The sequence below is a fragment of the Gossypium arboreum genome, chromosome 4, assembly GCF_025698485.1.
Source record: "Gossypium arboreum isolate Shixiya-1 chromosome 4, ASM2569848v2, whole genome shotgun sequence".
NCBI classification, from domain to species: domain Eukaryota; kingdom Viridiplantae; phylum Streptophyta; class Magnoliopsida; order Malvales; family Malvaceae; genus Gossypium; species Gossypium arboreum.
The window spans coordinates 69287926-69307320 of NC_069073.1; positions in this window are offsets into that span (position 1 = coordinate 69287926).

Here is a 19395-nt window from a genome sequence, read left to right on the forward strand (position 1 = left end):
GTCTTTCAAGACCCGATCTGTCACATGTGATTTCTCCGGTAGATGTTGAGATACTGGCTGATTTGACATATAGCAAAGAATCGATCAGGATTTTAACTCGTGAAATCAAAGAATTGAGAAATAAGCGCATAGCCCTAGTAAAGGTTATTTTGCATAAACATGGAATCAAGGAAACTATGTGGGAACCCAAGGAAGCTATGTGAAAATAGTACCCCAACCTATTTACTAGTAAGACTTTCGGGGATGAAAATCCTTAAGAGGGAGAGTTGTAATAGCCCGGTTTTGAGTCAAATCAGAACATTAGTTTTGGGACCACAAATCCAAGGATAAAATATTATTTTATTATTTTATTAAATTTTATTGCATGATATAATTATTATGTGAAAGTTTCGTAAAGAAATTTTCCCATTTGAATGCTTAATTCGGTAAAAAGTACTAAATCGCGTAAAGTGTAAAATACATATTCTACTAGTTAAAGGTATGAATCATTAAAGTAGAAGTCCTTATGTTCTAATTTGACCATAATTAAATTGAATAGACATTAATGGGCATAGTATCATGATATTTGGTGGTTTTTAATTAAGGTTATTTTGGTAAAATGTTTATTAATGTTAATAATAATAAAACAAAACCAAAATTCTTTATTCATTCATCTTGTTAGTTGAAAATCAAAGGTATAATAAGCTAAAATAGGGTTGTTCATTCGGCATTGATAAATTCTTCAATTAAGGTACTGTTTTTACTTGGTTTTTAATGATTTCTACGTTTTTGAGATCGTTGCATTGTATTCTAGCTAGCCCGTACCTTAGGTTTTGTAATTGTTAAAGATTTAACATGTTGCCATTGATGAATGCTTGAGTAATTTGATGGTTAATGATATATTATGAAGGTTTATTGATAGTTAAATTAGTTTTGTAAAGTGATTTTTGACAAAAATGTGAAAATGTAAAATGTGGTGGTTAGTGTGAATAAATTGAAAATATGGGCTGCTAATGACATGTAATAAATTCTTCTAAGCATGGGTGGTACTAAATTGCATGAAATTTGCAATTTTATGTGATAAGGACTAATTTGTAAATATATGAAAGTTTAAGGGCAAATGTGTAAATTTGTCAAAATATGAATTATGGGCTAAATTGAATTGATTGAATACTGAATGTACTAAATTTGATAATATATAGATCAAGATAAGCCAAGATCAGAATTAGATCGAGGAAAATAAAAGGTAGACGAATAGTCAATAGTTTCCATCCGATCAACTCGAGGTAAGTTCGTATAATTAGAATCGAACTTTTAAATACTTGTATTTATTTGAAATGTATGTATATAATTGATTAATTGATATACTTGGAATAAGAATGCCTTGTTGATATAAACTGATAGTTGCCGAGCCCCGTTTGAACCGTATGAATTCGTAGGATACAAGTGACATGTTACTAGGGTTATTGTTTTGGTTGAGATCCTGCATGTGTTGTGGACTCACCGCAGCTTTAATGAGCTTACCAATATATCAGCTCGTAAGAGTTTACTGTTTTCATCTCGTTAAAGCTTATTGTTCTCAGCTCGTATGAGCTTACTGGTTTAGCTTATCAGAGCTTACCGTTTCACCTCAATAGAGCTTACTGTCCATAAGCTCGATAGAGCTTACAGTCCATAAGCTCAGAAGGAGCTTACTGTTCATAGCTCAAAAGAGTGGAAAATGATAATGAATTGACAGAGTACTGATGTATATCACCCGAGTATCTGTACTAATGTATATCACCCAAGTATCCTTTGAAGTTCTAACGAGTTTAACGGGCAAATACTGTTTGTACTGATGAATACTGTTATTGAGTGAATTATTGATTATAAGATTGAGTGTGAAATGTTGAATATGATGTCCATGATATATGAATTTGGTATGATATATATATAATGAGTATTGAATTGAGATAATGGATGATTTTATGTATTTATATGACTAACCTATTGTTGAATGCTTGTGTTAGGCATTTGGAAATTGTAATGAGTTCACCTTATTTATTTATCTTGATTTTGTATAAATGGTAAGTTTAATTCTGAATTATACAGGCTTACTAAGCTATAAAGCTTACTCTGTTTCTTTTTCTATGTTTTATAGAGGTTCGTTAGCTCACTCATTTTGGACGAGTCGAAGTTTCACACCACACTATCCAATTGTCGATTGGTACTTTTGAACTTGTGGATAATTGTAAATATGGCATGTATAGGCTAGTTATAATGGTGTTAATTATGGTTACTTGAGATATAATTTTTGGTACATTTTGTATATAGGTTAAGCCATGTGATTTGGTTAAACTTAATGTTATCTTTTGGTAGTTTTAGCAAATGGTTGATAAAATGGAAAAATTCATGATGTTAATTAGGTATTTGGGTACTATGATGAATTGGTATCATATATGTATGATTAGAATTGGAATGGCTACCTATTGAGTTATGAATTGATGAAATTTTATGCTTGTACATGTATGTTAAAGTAGGGTGGCAAAATGGCTTTGCAAATAGCCTATTTTTGTCTTCAAGGGTAGAGACATGGGCGTGTGTCTCAGCTGTGTGTGACACACGGTTATGTTGCACAGTCGTGTGTCCCCTAGTGTTGTTGTTAAAATGAAGTCTGTATGCTCCACACGGGCATGTGACTGGCTGTGTTGTACAAGTCAGTATGTCCCCTACTTGGCACACGGCCTAGCACACGGGCGTGTGACTTGGCCGTGTTGTATAAGTCAGTATACTCTCCAGTTTTCACACGACCTGGCATAGGGTGAGTCTTCGATCGTGTGATGCAAGTCAGTATGTATGCCCTGTTTCCACACAGCTTGTGACACGGGCGTGTCTATTAGCCGTGTGAGGGGCACAGGCGTGTGACCCTTGAAATGTTGAAATTTTTCTAAGTTTCCAAAATTTTCATATGTTATCGATTAAGTCTCGAACCACTTCTAAAGCATGTTTAAGGCTACGTAGCCCTTATAAAGGGAAAAAATGATTTTGTTGTATGGTAATTTTTTATGAATGTATGAAAGTATGAGATATGGTTATTAAATGATGTGTTTTGATTGGTAATACTTCATAACCCTACTCCGATAATAGATACGGGTTAGGGGTGTTACAATTTTATTGCTTCTCAGATGAACAAACAAGCTACCATTATGAACTTCATGTAAGATTCTCTTAATAAGCTCTGAATTATTCGATTCACAAACTCTACCTCTGAATAATAAACAATCATTAGGTCCTATCTAAAATTCTGAATTAGAAGTCAACTCACATTGTACCCGTTTAGCTAGCAATTCACTATCACATTTTTAAGCTTTGCAGATCTGTAGTAAAAACATTGGTTTAGCTTTCAACTCATCTAAGATCGATCCATTGTCAGATAATGTCAGTCGTGTATTCATCCGCGCAGAGCAAACAAGGACTTTCTACTTAAGGCATTAGCAACTGCATTTGCTTTTCCTGGATGATAATCAATGATGAACTCATAATCATTCAACAGTTCAACCCATCTGTGTTGTTTGAGATTTAGATCTTTCTGCGACATTAAATAATTTAAACTCTTGTGATTGGTAAATATTTGACATTTTTCGCTGAACAGATAGTGTTGTTAAATTTTCAACGCAAAAACAATAGCTGCCAACTTTAGGTCATGTGTTGGATAGTTTTTTAGTTGGCTTTAACTATTTGGAAGCATAAGCTATTACTTTACCTTCTTGCATCAAAACACAGCCTAGAAGATTTAAAGATGCATTATTGAAAATCGCAAATTCTTTACCCATTTAGGCTAAACCAAAACTAGTGTTTTTTCGTTAATAGTGCTTTAAACTAATTAAAACTTTGCTGACATTTTTCAAACCATTCAAACTTTACATCGTTCTATAATAGTCACGTCATTAGTGTAACTATCATTGAGAACCCTTTGACAAATCTTTAGTAATAACCATCTAATCCTATAAAACTTCTAACTTCGGATACGTTTCTTGGTGGTTTCCAATCCACAACTGCTGAAATTTTACTAGGGTCAACTCTGATGCCTTCAACCAATACTATGTGTCCCAGAAAATCGACTTCTCAAAGCCAAAACTCGCATTTGCTAAATTTAGCAAACAGTTGTTTTCTCGCAGAGTTTGCAAAACAATACTCAAGTGCTCAGCATGCTCGGACTTATCCCGGGAATATATCAGAATGTCATCAATAAACACCATAACAAATCTGTCTAAATATGGTCTGAAGATTCCATTCATCAAATCCATAAATACTGTAGGTGCATTAGTTAAACCAAATAGCATCACAAGAAATTCGTAGTGTCCGTACCTAGTTCTAAATGCCATTTTCGGCACATCTGAATCTTTCACTCGTAACTAACAGTAGCCAGAACGAAGATCAACCTTCAAGAATATTGTGGCACCCTTCAACTGATCGAACGAATCGTAAATTTGAGGTAGTGGATATTTATTCTTGATTGTAACCTTGTTGAGCTAACGGTGGTCAATACATAATCTCATCGATCCGTCCTTTTTCTTAACAAACAGAACCGATGCACCCCAAGGTGAAAAGCTAGGTCGAGCAAAACTCCTATCTGTCAGCTCTTGCAGCTATGCTTTCAACTCTTTCACTTCAGTAGAAGCCATTCTATAAGGTGCTACCGATATCAGTGATATTCCTGATACAAGTTCTATAGCAAACTCAACCTCTCTGACCAGCGGTAATCCAAGTAACTCCTCCGGAAACACATCAACATACTCGCAAACCACTGCCACTGATTCAAGATTTGATTTAGACACTTTATTATCCAATACATAAGCAGGGTAAGTATTCCAACCTTTTATCACATATTTCTGTGCTGACATAGCTGATATCACAATAAGCAATGCACTCAGATTATCTGATTCAATACAAAGCATCTTACCATTTTAACATTTTAATACGATAAGCTTTCGTCTACAGTTTACAATAGCATCATGCAGAGTTAGCCAATCTATTCCCAAAATCACATCAAGTTCATCAAACAGTAGTAACATCAAATCAACTATAAAACTGTAACCCCGAGTCACCAAAAGACAATTCTTGCAAACTTTATCAACTAACACATATTGACCTAGGGGATTCGATACTTTAACAAAAACTAAACTTACCAATCTCGTTTATTAAATCTAAGCATACAATATCATGTTTTCAATCCATTAGCAAAATTGCCTAAACACAAGCATTCAATCAAACATGTTAGTCACCAAAATCTTCATATCAATCAAATAAACATAGGTGAGCTCATCATGCAATATTCTTTCAAGTCATTATCATTTCATCTCATAATTCTCATACCATGTCAAGAGTTGTGTCCGTTGAATTATTGAAATTTCTGATCGATGCTCAAGTAGTACACTTGGGTGTATGATTCAATAACCCGTCAATTCTTTTTCAAGAGTACCCATTAGGGCACTTAACCAAGGAACACACTCTCAAGCCACATATCGTATAATAGGATTACCAATCCAGGCTAAATCCTTTCTATAACGTATGCTCAAAAGATCTCAATTAGGTTTACCAGTCTAGGCTAAACCCTAATCGTAATGTATACTCGAGAGGTATTATACCAGGATTACTAGTCTGGGCTAAATCCTTTTTATAATAAAGTCAATAGGATTACTTGTCCGAGCTAAATCCTATCAGCAACAAATGCAGGACCTCATTCATTTAGGGAAAGCATATATGTTTATCATAATTCAATATTCAATCGGGACATAACCCTTTTTCACCATTTTCAAGCATGTATTAATTTCTCATATTGTAACATCCAAGTAAATCACATAAATGATAATCACATTTCATACAATCACAACATTTAGTTTAACATAATTACAAGCTCTATTAAGTTACACGAACATACCTCGGCACTGGTTTGAAGCAATAATGTGCAAAAGGTTTGAAGATGGACTAAACGAAGATATCCGTCTGTTAGTTGGGATTTTGGCGATTAAAGAAATGGTAGTGCTTATTGAGCGAGCATGTAAAGCTAAAGAATTAAGTAAAGAGAAAAGAAAAGATGATTCTGAAGCTAGAGATGTTAGAAAGAGATCTTCGAGTAGATCATTTTAGTCTATGTCAAAGAAATTCCGAGATGATCAAAGCCGTTCAAATGCTAATGTGGGAATTCAAACCGAGATCGAGCTAGATCGCATTCAAACTTTAGAGTCCCTGCTACTTCTGTTGCAAGTGTTGGAAATGTCTGATCTGAGAGATCTGAATGTAAAAATTGTTGTAAAAGACATCCGGGAAATTGTAGATTGAATGACCGAGCCTGTTTTCGATGTGGATCTCTGGATCATTTTGTAAGAGATTGTTTTAAACCTATTGAGCAAGAAAATGTACAGAATCTGAGATCGAGTAACAACTCAGCTAGAGGTAAACCTTCCAAAAATGCAAGAAATGCAAGTAGTGGTCAAAAGAGATAGTGGAGATACTATTGTTAGATCTGAGGCCAGAGCACCTGCTAGAGCCTATGCTATCTGAGCTCGTGGGGAAGCCTCATCTCCAGATGTGATTACTGGTATTTTACTCTCTATGATACTTTTGTGATTACATTGATAGATCCTGGATCAACGCATTCTTATATTTGTATGAATTTAGTGCACAGTAAGACTTTGCCTGTAGAGTCTACTGAATTTGTAATTAGACTATCAAACCCCTTAGGCAAAAGTGTCTTGGTTGATAAAGTCTGCAAGAATTGCCCGTTAATGATACAAGATGTTTATTTTTCTGCTGATCTGATGCTTTTTCCTTTTGACGAATTTGATATAATTCTGGGAATGGATTGGTTAACCCTGCACGATGCTATTGTGAATTGCAAACGAAAAGTCATTGATTTAAGGTGTAAGAATGATGAAATAATCTGAATTGAGTCTAGTGATCTGAATGGACTACCAGCTATGGTATCTGCAATGAACATACGGAAATATGTGAAGAAAGGTTGTGAAGCCTACTTAGCTTATGTGTTAGACTCAAAAATAGATGATAAGAAAGTTGAATCAGTGCCTGTTGTCTGTGAATTTCCCGATGTGTTTCCTGAAGAACTACCTGGTTTGCCTCCGATTCGAGGAGTCAAGTTTAGCCTTGAATTAGTACCTGGTACTACTCCGATTTCAATAGCTCTGTATAGAATGGCTCCGACCGAGTTAAAAGAATTAAAATCTCAGTTGCAAGAATTGACTGATCGAGGGTTTGCTAGACTAAGTTTTTCACCATGGGGATGCTCCTGTTCTGTTTTTTAGAAAGAAAGATGGCACAATGAAAATGTGTATTGATTACCGTCAACTTAATAAAGTGACTGTAAAGAATAAATACCCTCTGCCTAGAATTGATGACTTATTCGATCAGTTGAAAGGTGCTATTGTGTTTTCTAAGATAGATCTGAGATCGGGTTACTACCAGTTGTGAGTAAAGGATTCTGATATTCCGAAAACTGCTTTCAGAACGAGGTACGGGCATTATGAATTTTTAGTATTGCCTTTTGGTTTAACAAATGCACCTGTTGTATTTATGAATTTAATGAATAGGATTTTCAGACTGTATCTAGATCAATTTGTTGTTGGATTTATTGATGATATTTTGATTTATTCATGTGATGAATCTGAGCATGCTGAACATCTGAAAATAGTGCTACAGACTCTACGAGCAAAACAATTGTATGCAAAGTTTAGTAAATGTGAATTCTGGTTACGAGAAGTTGGTTTTCTGGGTCATATTATATCAACTTCCGGTATTCAAGTTGATCCGAGTAAGATTTTAGCTATTCTAGATTGGAAGCCTCCGAGGAATGTATCTAAAGTCTGCAGTTTTTTGGGACTTACAGGTTACTACAAACGATTTGTAAAAGATTTCTCTATGATAGCAACTCCGTTGACAAAATTACTTCAAAAATATGTGAAGTTTGAATGGTCTGAGAAATGTCAGAAAATTTTTGAGTGGTTAAAAGCTCTGTTAACTGAAGCTCTGGTACTGGTACAACCTGAGACAGGTAAAGAATTTGTTGTTTACAGTGATGCTTCGTTGAATGGAATCAGTTGTGTTTTAATGCAAGAAGGAAAAGTTGTTGCTTATGCTTCGAGGCAATTAAAGCCGCATCAGAAGAACTATCCAACACACAACTTTAAGTTAGCTGCCATTGTATTTGTTTTGAAGATCTGGTGTCACTATCTGTTTGGTGAGAAATGTCACGTATTTTCTGATCATATAAGTCTGAAGTATTTAATGACGCAAAAAGATTTGAATCTGTGACAAAGAAGATGGTTAGAACTGTTAGAAGACTATGAACTCGTGATTGATTATCATCTAGGCAAAGCTAATTTTGTTGCTAATGCTCTGAGTACGAAATCGTTGTCTGCGTTGCATGCTATGAACGCTCATTTAGCACTGTCTGATGATACCTTAGTTTGTACTGAATAAAAGCAAAACCTTCGTTTATACAACAGATCTACGAGGCTCAGAAATATGAAAATGAATTGATAGCAAAACGAACTCTGTGTGATTCTAAATTCCAGGTTGATGTTATGGTTGTTTGAGATTCAGAAATAGACTTTGTATTACGAGAAATCCGGAGTTGATTCAAATGATTTTGAGTGAAGCTCACAGTAGAATATTTTCTGTACATCCGAGAAGTACGAAACTGTATAACGATTTGAAACAACTATATTGGTGGCTGGGGATCAAAAGAGATATTTCTGACTTTGTTTTGAGATGTTTAATCTGTTAGTAAGTTAAAGCTGAGCATCAAGTGTCATCTGGGTTATTACAACCAAATATGATTCCAGAGTGGAAATAGGATCGAGTGACCATGGATTTTGTTTCGGGTTTACCTCTGTCTTCGAGAAAGAAAGATACAATCTGGGTTGTAGTTGACAAATTGACAAAGTCAGCTTATTTTATTCTAGTACGATCTGATTTCTCACTTGATAAGTTAGCTGACTTTATATTTCTGATAGCGTGAGATTGCATGGTGTACCATTGTCGATTGTGTCAGATAGTGACCCAAGATTCACATCGTGATTCTAAAAGAAATTGCTAGATGCTCTGGGTACTAAATTACAGTTTAGCACTGCTTTTCATCCGTAAACAAATGGTCAATCTGAATGGATTATTCAGATTCTCGAGGATATGGTGAGGTGTTGTATTCTTGAGTTTGAAGGTACATGGGAACGGTATCTACCCTTGATTGAATTTGCTTATAATAACAGTTTTCAGTCGAGCATCAAAATGGCACCGTACGAAGCTTTATACGGTAGAAAGTGTAGAACTCCATTATACTGGTCTGAGATCTATGAGAATAAGATTTACGGTATTGATCTGATAAAAGAAACAGAATAAAAAGTGAAAGTAATCCGAGATAGTCTGAAAGCTGCCTCTGATCGTTAGAAATCATATGTAGATTTGAAAAGAAAAGATATCGAATTTAAGGTCGGTGATAAAGTGTTTCTAGAAGTATCTCCGTGGAAGAAACTGTTTCAATTTGGCAAAAAGGACAAGTTGAGTCTGAGGTTCATTGAACCGTATGAAATCATCGAGCGAGTTGGACCGGTTGCTTATAGATTGAGGCTACCATCTGGGTTAGAAAAGATTCATAATGTGTTTCATGTATCGATGCTTAGACGATACAGATCTGATCCTTCACATGTAATTTCACCGTTTGAGATTGAAATTCAGTCTGACATGACTTACGAAGAAGAGCCGATCCGTATTTTAGCTCGTGAGGTTAAAGAGTTGTGAAGCAAGAAAATTCCATTAGTTAAAGTGATGTGGCATCGACATGGTGTTGAAGAGGCCATGTGAGAGTCTAAAGATTCTATGAGACAACAATATCCGAATCTGTTTAACGGTAAGATTTTCGAGGACAAAAATCCCTAAGGGGGGAGAATTGTAACAATCTGGTTTTGACCCTAGTCAAAATAGTGGTTTCGGGACCACAAATTCGAGCCTGAAAAATATTTTAATATTATTTTTTGTGTCTGTGATATGTGAATTTACATCTGTGAAATTTTTGTGATTTAATTTATCTATTTCTGAGCTTAATTATGAAAAATAACTTAATTGTAGAGAATGCAAAGGTGGCCTTCTATTTGATTAAGCACCTAATTGATATGTCTTGTTAAATATGAGGTCTTTAATATGAAAATAGACCATTGATATATTAAATGGACATTGTTGGACATCCATGATAAGTTTAAATGTTTATTATACTAAGGTTAATTTGGTAAAAGGGGCATTATAATGTTTATAACAAAATAAAACATGTTTTTGGATGAATCATTCATCCTTATTGCCGAAAATCACAAGAAAAAGAAAAGACAAAAGCTTACCTAGGGTTCGGCCCTTGTTCATCTTGATTAAGGTATGAATTTTCGTCTGTTTTGATAATTTCTACGTTTCTGTGATCGTTGCTTTGTGTCCTTCACATCCCATGTCTGAATTTCTGTTTCTGTTAAAGATTTCATGAAATGCCATTGTTGATATCATGAGTTTTGTGATGTTTTTGGATGAATTATGAAGGCTTGGTAGATGAGTTATAAGTTTTGTCTTTGAATTTTGATGAAATGGAGCTATTTGAGCTAATTTGTGAAAATAGGGTTTTAAAGGACTAAATTATGAATTAAATATGTTATTTGGGCTTGTATAGAAGCTACGCATATTCGTCCAAGCTATAGTCTTGGTGAATTTTGCATATTTGTGATTTTGTGAAAAATGGACTAAATTGTCAAAGTGTGAAATTGTAAGGGCTAAAATGAAAAGTTCCTTAAATATATGTATATGGATTAAATTGAATGTAATAAATGATTGAATGGTTGAAATTGTATTGTATTAGATCAAGAACAAAGAAAATCAGACTTAGATCGGGGGAAGTCCAAATTAGTCGAACAGTCGACTCGTTTCGTCCGAAATTCGTTCGAGGTAAGTCAAATTACAATTAAGTGTTAATTGAAATAAATTCTACACATATAAACTATAATCTATATTGGATGGCCTTGAGTGCCTGATGAATATCTTTGGAGTAAAGTATGATAATATGTTAATATCTGAAAAGCTCTGTATGTTTTTAAGAAAAGTTGACATCTGTCTGAGACATCGTGTAAGACCGTGTCTGGGACACAGGCTTCGATTGAGATTTACATATAAGACCATGTCTGGGACATCAGCATCGTATTTTATTTCATGTAAGACCCTGTCTGGGACAGAGGCATCGATATTGAATTACATGTAAGACCACGTCTGGGACGTCGACATTGTACTTGTTTATGAGCATCTATATCATTTCTGACTCATCTGATGATAGCGTACGAAATCTGAGTTTGAGTATATGAAATGTATAACCTATGCAGGTACGTTTGTAACGTACTAAATTTTTGAATATGGAAAATTCTGTCTCTGTGAAATATGTATAGAAATGAAGCATGACATATATGCAAACAAAGGAGCATGGTTAAGTTTATGAATTATTTTATGAAATGGTTATGAATCTATATGGGTGAATTGTATTTATATGCTCTAGTAGTTAGACCAATTGTATTTGGCTTACTAAGCTCTTTGTAGCTTACTCAGTGTGTTTACTGTCTGTTTTACAGTTATTGTAGCTACTGAAGGCTCGGGGATAGTCAAGGATTGTCACCACACTATTGAACTCATTTTGGTACTCTTGAAAGTGTAAATATTTTAAAGTACGGCATGTATAGGCTAGAAGGTTTATGTATTAAGTTTTGAATTGTAAATATAGGTTATGCAATGAAAGTTGTCTATCAAATGGTATGTTTGTGCTAAGTTTTGGTATAGTTTGAATGAGTTTTGAATGATGATGAAATAGTTGTAATGAAGTACGTTTTGAGCATGAAATTGGCTGAATATTTTGTATGGATGTTGCTTAATTTGGCTTGTTGGAATGACCCATAAAGGGGTGGCAAATTGGCTTAAACCAAGCCTGCATTGTGCCACACGGCCATAGAACGCAGGCGTGTTTGTTGGCCGTGGGCTTAAGTCAGTAGCTAGCTAAGAATCGCACGGCCGTGGCACATGGGCGTGTCCATTGGCCAAGTGAAAAAGTTAGTATTGAACCTATTTTTGGCACGGCTGGTTCAGATGGGCTTGTCTAATGCCCATGTGTACCACACGGCCTAGTCATACGGGCGTGTGACTTTAACAGTTTTGGAAGATTTGGTTAAGTTTTGAAAATTCTGAATAGGTTCGGTTTAGTTCCGACCTTTAATTTAATGTATGTTTTAGGTCTCGTAGACCGCATTGATGAATGGATTGGTGATGAATGTTTCTGTATTAATGATATATGATATTTGTGATTTTGTAATGTTTGGTCCGTCTGGTGATGCCCTTGCCTATTCCGGCGACGGTTATGGGATGAGGGTGTTGCATTCTGTTTCTCAAAATATAGGTGCAAGGGATACACAGCCTAACCACACGCCCGTGTACTAGGCCATGTGTCACACACGGTCTAGACACACGCCCATGTGTCTACCCATGTGGACAAGATAAAGTCATTTCTAGCTTCATTTCTCACCCTGAAATCACACCAAAGGCCTGCACTTAAAACTCACATCCAATACCAGCCTATTCAAGCGTTCAAATTAAACAAATTCCATCATTCAACAAGGCATATCATTGCATGTATACATGTTTATAATCTTACCTTGGTATATTCCCTATGTTAGACATAATTTGATCAACTACTTAACATATATTTGGCTACCATAGCATGACATTACAAGTATATCAAAACAACCATTACTAGCCATTCCAATGGCTAAATTACAAGCATCATTATCAAGTAACTAAAGGTCAAGTTGTCCTATACATGCCATTATACCAAAATGATTTTTCTATGTATACCCAAAATAAGCTAGTTGATAGTGTGACGATGCTCCAATAATCTCCAACCTTCACGACCTTTCGAGCACTATAAAATAGGGAAAATAAAACGGAGTAAGCATTACATACTTAGTAAGTTCGTATAATGGAAACTAAACTTACCAATCCTGTTTATTAAATCTAAGCATACAATATCATGTTTTCCATCCATTAGCAAAATTGCCTAAACACATGTGTTCAATCAAACATGTTAGTCATCAAAATTTTCATATCAATCAAATAAACATAGGTGAGCTTATCATGCAATATTCTTTCAAGTCATTATCATTTCATCTCACAATTTTCATACCATGTCAAGAGTTTTCTCCGTTCAATTATTGAAATTTCCGATGGATGCTCAAGTAGTACACTCTAGGTGTTCGATTCAATAACCTATCAATTATTTTTCAAAAGCACCCATTAAGCCACTTAACCAAGGAACACACTCTCGAGCCACATATCTTATAACAGGATTACCAATCTAGGCCAAATCCTTTATGTTACGTATGCTCGGAAGAGCTCAATTAGGATTACCAGTCCAGGCTAAACCCTCATCATAACGTATACTCAAAAGGTATTATATCAGGATTACCCGTTCGGGCTAAATCCTTTCTATAATGAGGTCAATAGGATTACTCGTCTGAGCTAAATCCTGTCAACAACAAATGTAGGACCTCATTCATTTCGGGAAAGCATATATGTTCATCGGAATTCAATATTCAATTGGGACATAACCCTTTTTCACCATTTTCAAGCATGTATTAATTTCTCATATTGTAACATCCAAGTAAATCACATAAATGATAATCACATTTCATACAATAACATTTACTTAAACATAATTACAAGCTCGATTAAGTTACACGAACTTACCTCGACACTGGTTCACGTGTAAAATCTAATAATCCTAAACTTTTTCTTTTTCTCGATCTAACCTCGAGTGTGAGTTACCCGGATCTATATAAATAGCTTTAATCATCAATTTCTCATATCTCATACTCATTTGGACTCAATTTACGTCCTAGGCAAAATTAACATTTTTCCCTTAACTTTTCCATGAATTCCAATTTTGTCCCTAGGCTCGAAAAAAGAAATTTGTGTAATTTGCTCCCTTTTACAAGCCTAACCAAAATCTCATTACAAAATTTACAGCACATGTATTCAAAAAAATTTAGAATTTTTCATTAAATTTCACAACTTTACATTTTAGTCCCTAAATCATGTTTTCATCAAAAATCACTTTGTAAAAGTTGTTTATCTATCAACAACCTTTCATTTTCTACAATAAATTTCAAATTTTTAGCATATTCATCCATGACCCAAATTTCATACCTTGATAACTTTTCAAATTAATCCCCCCCAAATAGATAGATTAGACTATCTTAATTCCAAAAATATAAAAATTACTAAAAACGGGACTTGATTTCATCTCTTTTTATGCTTGAAAAGTTTTCTTCCTCTCTCCTAGGGTTTCCAGAGAAATTTTGGGGAAGAAGACATGAAAATAAGATGATAATTTCTTTTCAATTAATTATCACCTTTTAATTTTTGTAATTTCCAATTTAGTCCCTACTCTTTTCTAATTTTTCCATGGATGAGTCACCCAAAAATCTACATACTATAAGGACCTCTAGTTTTGAATTTCATAGCTATTTAATCCTTATAGCTACTAGAATTAAACTTTTGCATTTTATGCGATTTAGTCCGTCTCGTAATTAAACACTTAATCGATAAATTTTTCGTATCACAATTTTCACACAACATATCTACCAGAATATGGACCATATAATAAAATAAAAATAAACTTTATTTTTAGATCAGATTTGTGGTCCCAAAACCACTATTTCGACTTTATTGAAAAATGGGTTGTTATAGTTCTTCACTCGACACTCACCATAATGTGGTCTGTTCAGTGCTTACACTCGGGTCTGGCATCTCTAACGCTACCCAAACTCGCTACAGATGTAGCCTAAGATTTTAGACTGGAGCGTCGGGTATCTCTGCTTAGGATTACCTAGTCGATCTCTTTCTCGAGTCTCTAGCTTCAAAATCAGCATGTCTTTTCTCTTTACTCAGTTCTTCGGCCTTATGTTCCCAATCAACCAGTACAACAAACTCTTTCGGTTCAAGAATTCCAACTAGAAGCTTTATGTTTTCGTTTAACCCTTCTTAAAATCTTTTACACATGGTAGTCTCAGTCGAAATACACTCCCGGACATATTTACTCAGTAAAATAAATTCTCGTTCATACTCTGACACAGTCATACGGCCCTGTTTAAGCTCCAGAAATTCTTTCCATTTCTAATCCAGAAACCTCTGATTAATATATTTCTTTTGGAACTCAGTTTGGAAAAATTCTCAGGTGATCCGCTCTCTTGGCACAACAAAAATCAACGTGTTCCACCACTAGTAAGTCGAATCTTTCAATAACGATACTGTGCATTTAACGCACTCGACCGGTGAATAGGATAGCTCATCTAAAACCATGATTGTATTCTCTAACTAGAATTCAGCTCTCTTGGGATCATCTTCAGTAGTAGCTCAGAATTCTTCAATCCCATACTTACGTATCTTATCAACAAGCCACTTACTAACTCGGATTGGTTCCATACCCTGAGGAATAATGGGAACTGGTTGGGGAGCAGAAGGGGGAAGAGGTTGTTGAGCAACCAAGTTCGTTCGTAAAAACTTGGTAAACCATTCATTCATCAATTGGAATAAGGCTTTTTTAGCCTCTCCTCCCCGACCCTCAAATACAGGCCTTGTACCACTCGATGCAACTTCGTGAATAGTGGCTTGAGCATTGCTCTCTACTTCATCGGAGTCAGCTCGGTTAGATGTTATTGCTATATGAAAACATGTTTGAAACGGTCAGAAGATATCACACTATCACAGGTTATATAATGGCTTGTATAGCTAGACTCATACATGCTATGTTCAGTCTAAGAATTTACTAAATTGTAGCTCTGATACCAATAATGTAGCATTCCTAACCCGTATCCGTCACTGGAACAGGGTTACGGAGTATTGCTAGAGTTTATAGTACAAACAAATAGAATTTCGAGCATTTCATAACATATCAATATTCATATCAAAAACCAATCGAAATCATTCATATTATCCCATATACGAGCCCTCGAGGACCAAAATATGCATTAGAAATAAGTCAGGATTAAATCAGAACCTCAGACAATTTTTCGAAAAACATTGAAAATTTTCAAATTTGCAAGGATCACACTGCCAAGAGACACGTCCGTGCCTTAGCCGTGTGGGCATTCGAAATAGGAACCCACGGTCTTGTCCCAGCCCGTGTTCGTTCCTGCGTAACTCACTGACTTGGGCCACACGACCAAGCCACACGCTCGTCTGCTAGGCTGTGTACCCTTCCAAGTAACCTGTGACAGCCCAAAATTGACCCTAGTCGGGAAGTGGTTTCGGGACCGCTAAACCGAGTCACCGAAATGTTTGAACGTAATATTTATTGTCTAGAATATGTAATTATGAATGTGTGAAAATTTCAAGCTTCGATTTAGTCGATTGCATGTGAATTCAGTTAGTAGGACTTGTGTGACACTTTTGAAAAGTGATAGGCTAATATATAAGGACCTAATAGTGCATGTAGTCAAAAGGGAGGACTTGCATGTCAAATTTCCCCTTCCCCAAGTACTAGTGGCCGGCCATGACAAGGAATTATGGGCAAAACATGTCCTAGACATGTTATGTTGGTACATCATGGGAGAAAAAAATAAACTCATAAGTATGGGTAATAAAGAATGGAAAAAAAAAAAGAAGAATGTGTGAGTGAACCCCCCCTTTTGCCGTGAGTTGAAGAAAAGCAAAGAAAAAAAAATTGTTCATCCTTTTTCATTCTTTTTGGCCGAAAATACTAAGGAAGAAGGAAGGAATTTTGCTTCATGCTTGGTTTGGAAGAGGATTAGGAGGAGGTTTGGCCATACTAGTGTCTAGATTAAGGTATGTTTGATGTTGTGCCATGAGATTCATGCATGTTTTTGGTTGCTAACTTGATGTTCTTATTAGCCCATGGTTCAAATCTTTGCTATGTCATGGGAATGATATTCGGCCAAGGTGGATGTTGTGTTAATGCCATTGCATGCTAAATATGAAGCTTGATAATGATACATGTGATGGGGGATTGAGGACTCTTGGATTTTCTTTTAGCATTTTTGAGTGAGACACTAAGTTCTTTGTTTAACCATGACCAAATTGAAACGGTATGGTGTTGTGGTGTATTCGGCCATGGTAGATCCATAAGTATGATTCATGCATATTGCATGGTAAGTAAGATTTGAGCTTTGGATATGTGTTTATATTTGGATGTAAGCAACTTGAGATTCAGCCCTTGCACCTATATGTACATATGTTTGCATATGATGTATTGGTATGACATATATACCATCTCAAGGTATATATTTGCATATGATGATGTTTCGGTTATGAAATAAATGATTGATGCGTATTGAGTTACAATATGGAGTGCGTTAGTTAGTAAAATGTATGCTGTTTTTGTGTAGTATTAAGTGTATAATTGGCCTCAACATGGACATGCATATTCGGCCACATGAGGGGAATTGGTGTGCATGCATTCGGTTAGAGGCAAGCATATTGATGCCTATTCTTGGCCTAGAAAATTCAGCTAAGGAGAGTACTAACTAATGTGTTGAGTTTGATTCATGATTTCCGTACATATGTGACTCTAATGTCTAATGAAAATATGTGGGCTAAGTACCTTGAATTCCTCTTTCGATGCTCAAATGATTAAATCAATTTATTTGTTAAATTAAGCTCAAGAGCAAAGGGGAGCTAAATCCGATAAAGGGAAGGAAAAAGTAGTCGAATAGCCGTCGAAATCGCTCGACCCCGTCCGAGGTAAGTTTTCGAGTAATGACCCTACTTGAATTATATTGAAATGATTTGTCATATTATGGCGGATAGCCGAATGTGCGTAGGGACTACGTTGTAAAGTCAATTGAAATCATGCTCTTTGAGTGTGGCTATTGAGCCGAAATTGGAAAGGTTTGATAAATGTTTTGTGTTTGAGCCTTAGTAACGAAAATGAAATATGGATGTGTCGTAATTATTGATATATGTGTACATGAGCATTTGAATGATACCCGGGCTAAGTCCCAAGGCATTTATGCTAGTGATTATATCCGGCTAAGACCGAAGGCATTCGTATGCGAGTTGTTATATCCGGCTAAGACCAAGGCATTCGTATGAAGTTGATATATCCGGCTAAGACCAAGGCATTTGTGCAAGTTACCAAATCCGGGTTAAGACCAAGGCAATTGTGCTTGTGGTTATATCCGGCTAAATTCCGAAGAAACTCGGTTTGAAGGTGAGCGTTTTGGTGCTGTAATAAATTCAATTAATACGCTTGAAAAACCCATACGAGAAGGTATGTTTACATGTGCATCGGAAAAGTTGATTCGTTTGAAATAGTGTTCGTTCAATCGACTAACGAACCTTCGGCTCTTAGATAGGTTGATACCTTGTGTGTGTTTATGATGATGAAGTGTGAAGTAAGTATGATTATGAGAATGTGTATTAATACGATTGTGAGAATGTGTATTAATAAAGTGATTCATTTAGCTATGTGAACGTAATACTTTAGTCAAAGCCGATTTCATTACTTGAAACTTACTAAGCATTAAATTGCTTACCCCGTTGCTTTGGCTCTTTGTTTTCTAGATTTTGTTCGTTAGCATCGGATTCGGGATCATCGAAGTCGAAGTCATCCACACTATCAAAGCCCTTTTGGTACTCTTTAGTTGAACTTTGGATATGGCATGTATAGGACTACCCGTTGTTGTTTTTCAAGTACGTTTTGTGATGTATGTGTGTATAGCCATGCGAAAATGGCTCGTAAAAGTGGAGTATGGCATTAGACCATTTGTGTTTATGTATATATGTATGGTTTCATGATGTGACTACGGACTGAATGGAAGTGTTGGGCAAATGATCAGCCATTGGAATGGCTAAATATGATTATATGTGGACCTATGCATGACAAAACTCTAGTTGGTCCATGGAAACCACGAAATAGGTAAAGTTTACCTTGAAAACAGATGCTGACAGCAGCAGTGGTGTGGATTTTAAAAATCACTAAAATTTGTAGGAATGGAATTAAATAGTGAATAAATTATGTAAATGAACCTTGATGAATCTACTTTCATATGGAAGAAATGAAAAGGTCATATGAGTTATATGTTAAGAGATATTAAAGTTCTCGTGAAACAGGGCCAGAACGGTTTCTGGATCCCCTGTTCAGACTTTGGAAATTCATTATAAATTAACCAGATATAATTAGGAGTCATTCCATATATGTATAGATTCCTTTTTGAGTCTAGTTTCTATAGAAATAAACGGCATCAGTATTGAAGCCCTGTACAGGGAGATAGCCAATTTGTAATGCGCAAAGGTCAGTGTAGTCGATCCCTGTAACAGGGGAGACTTTAACTAATAAAC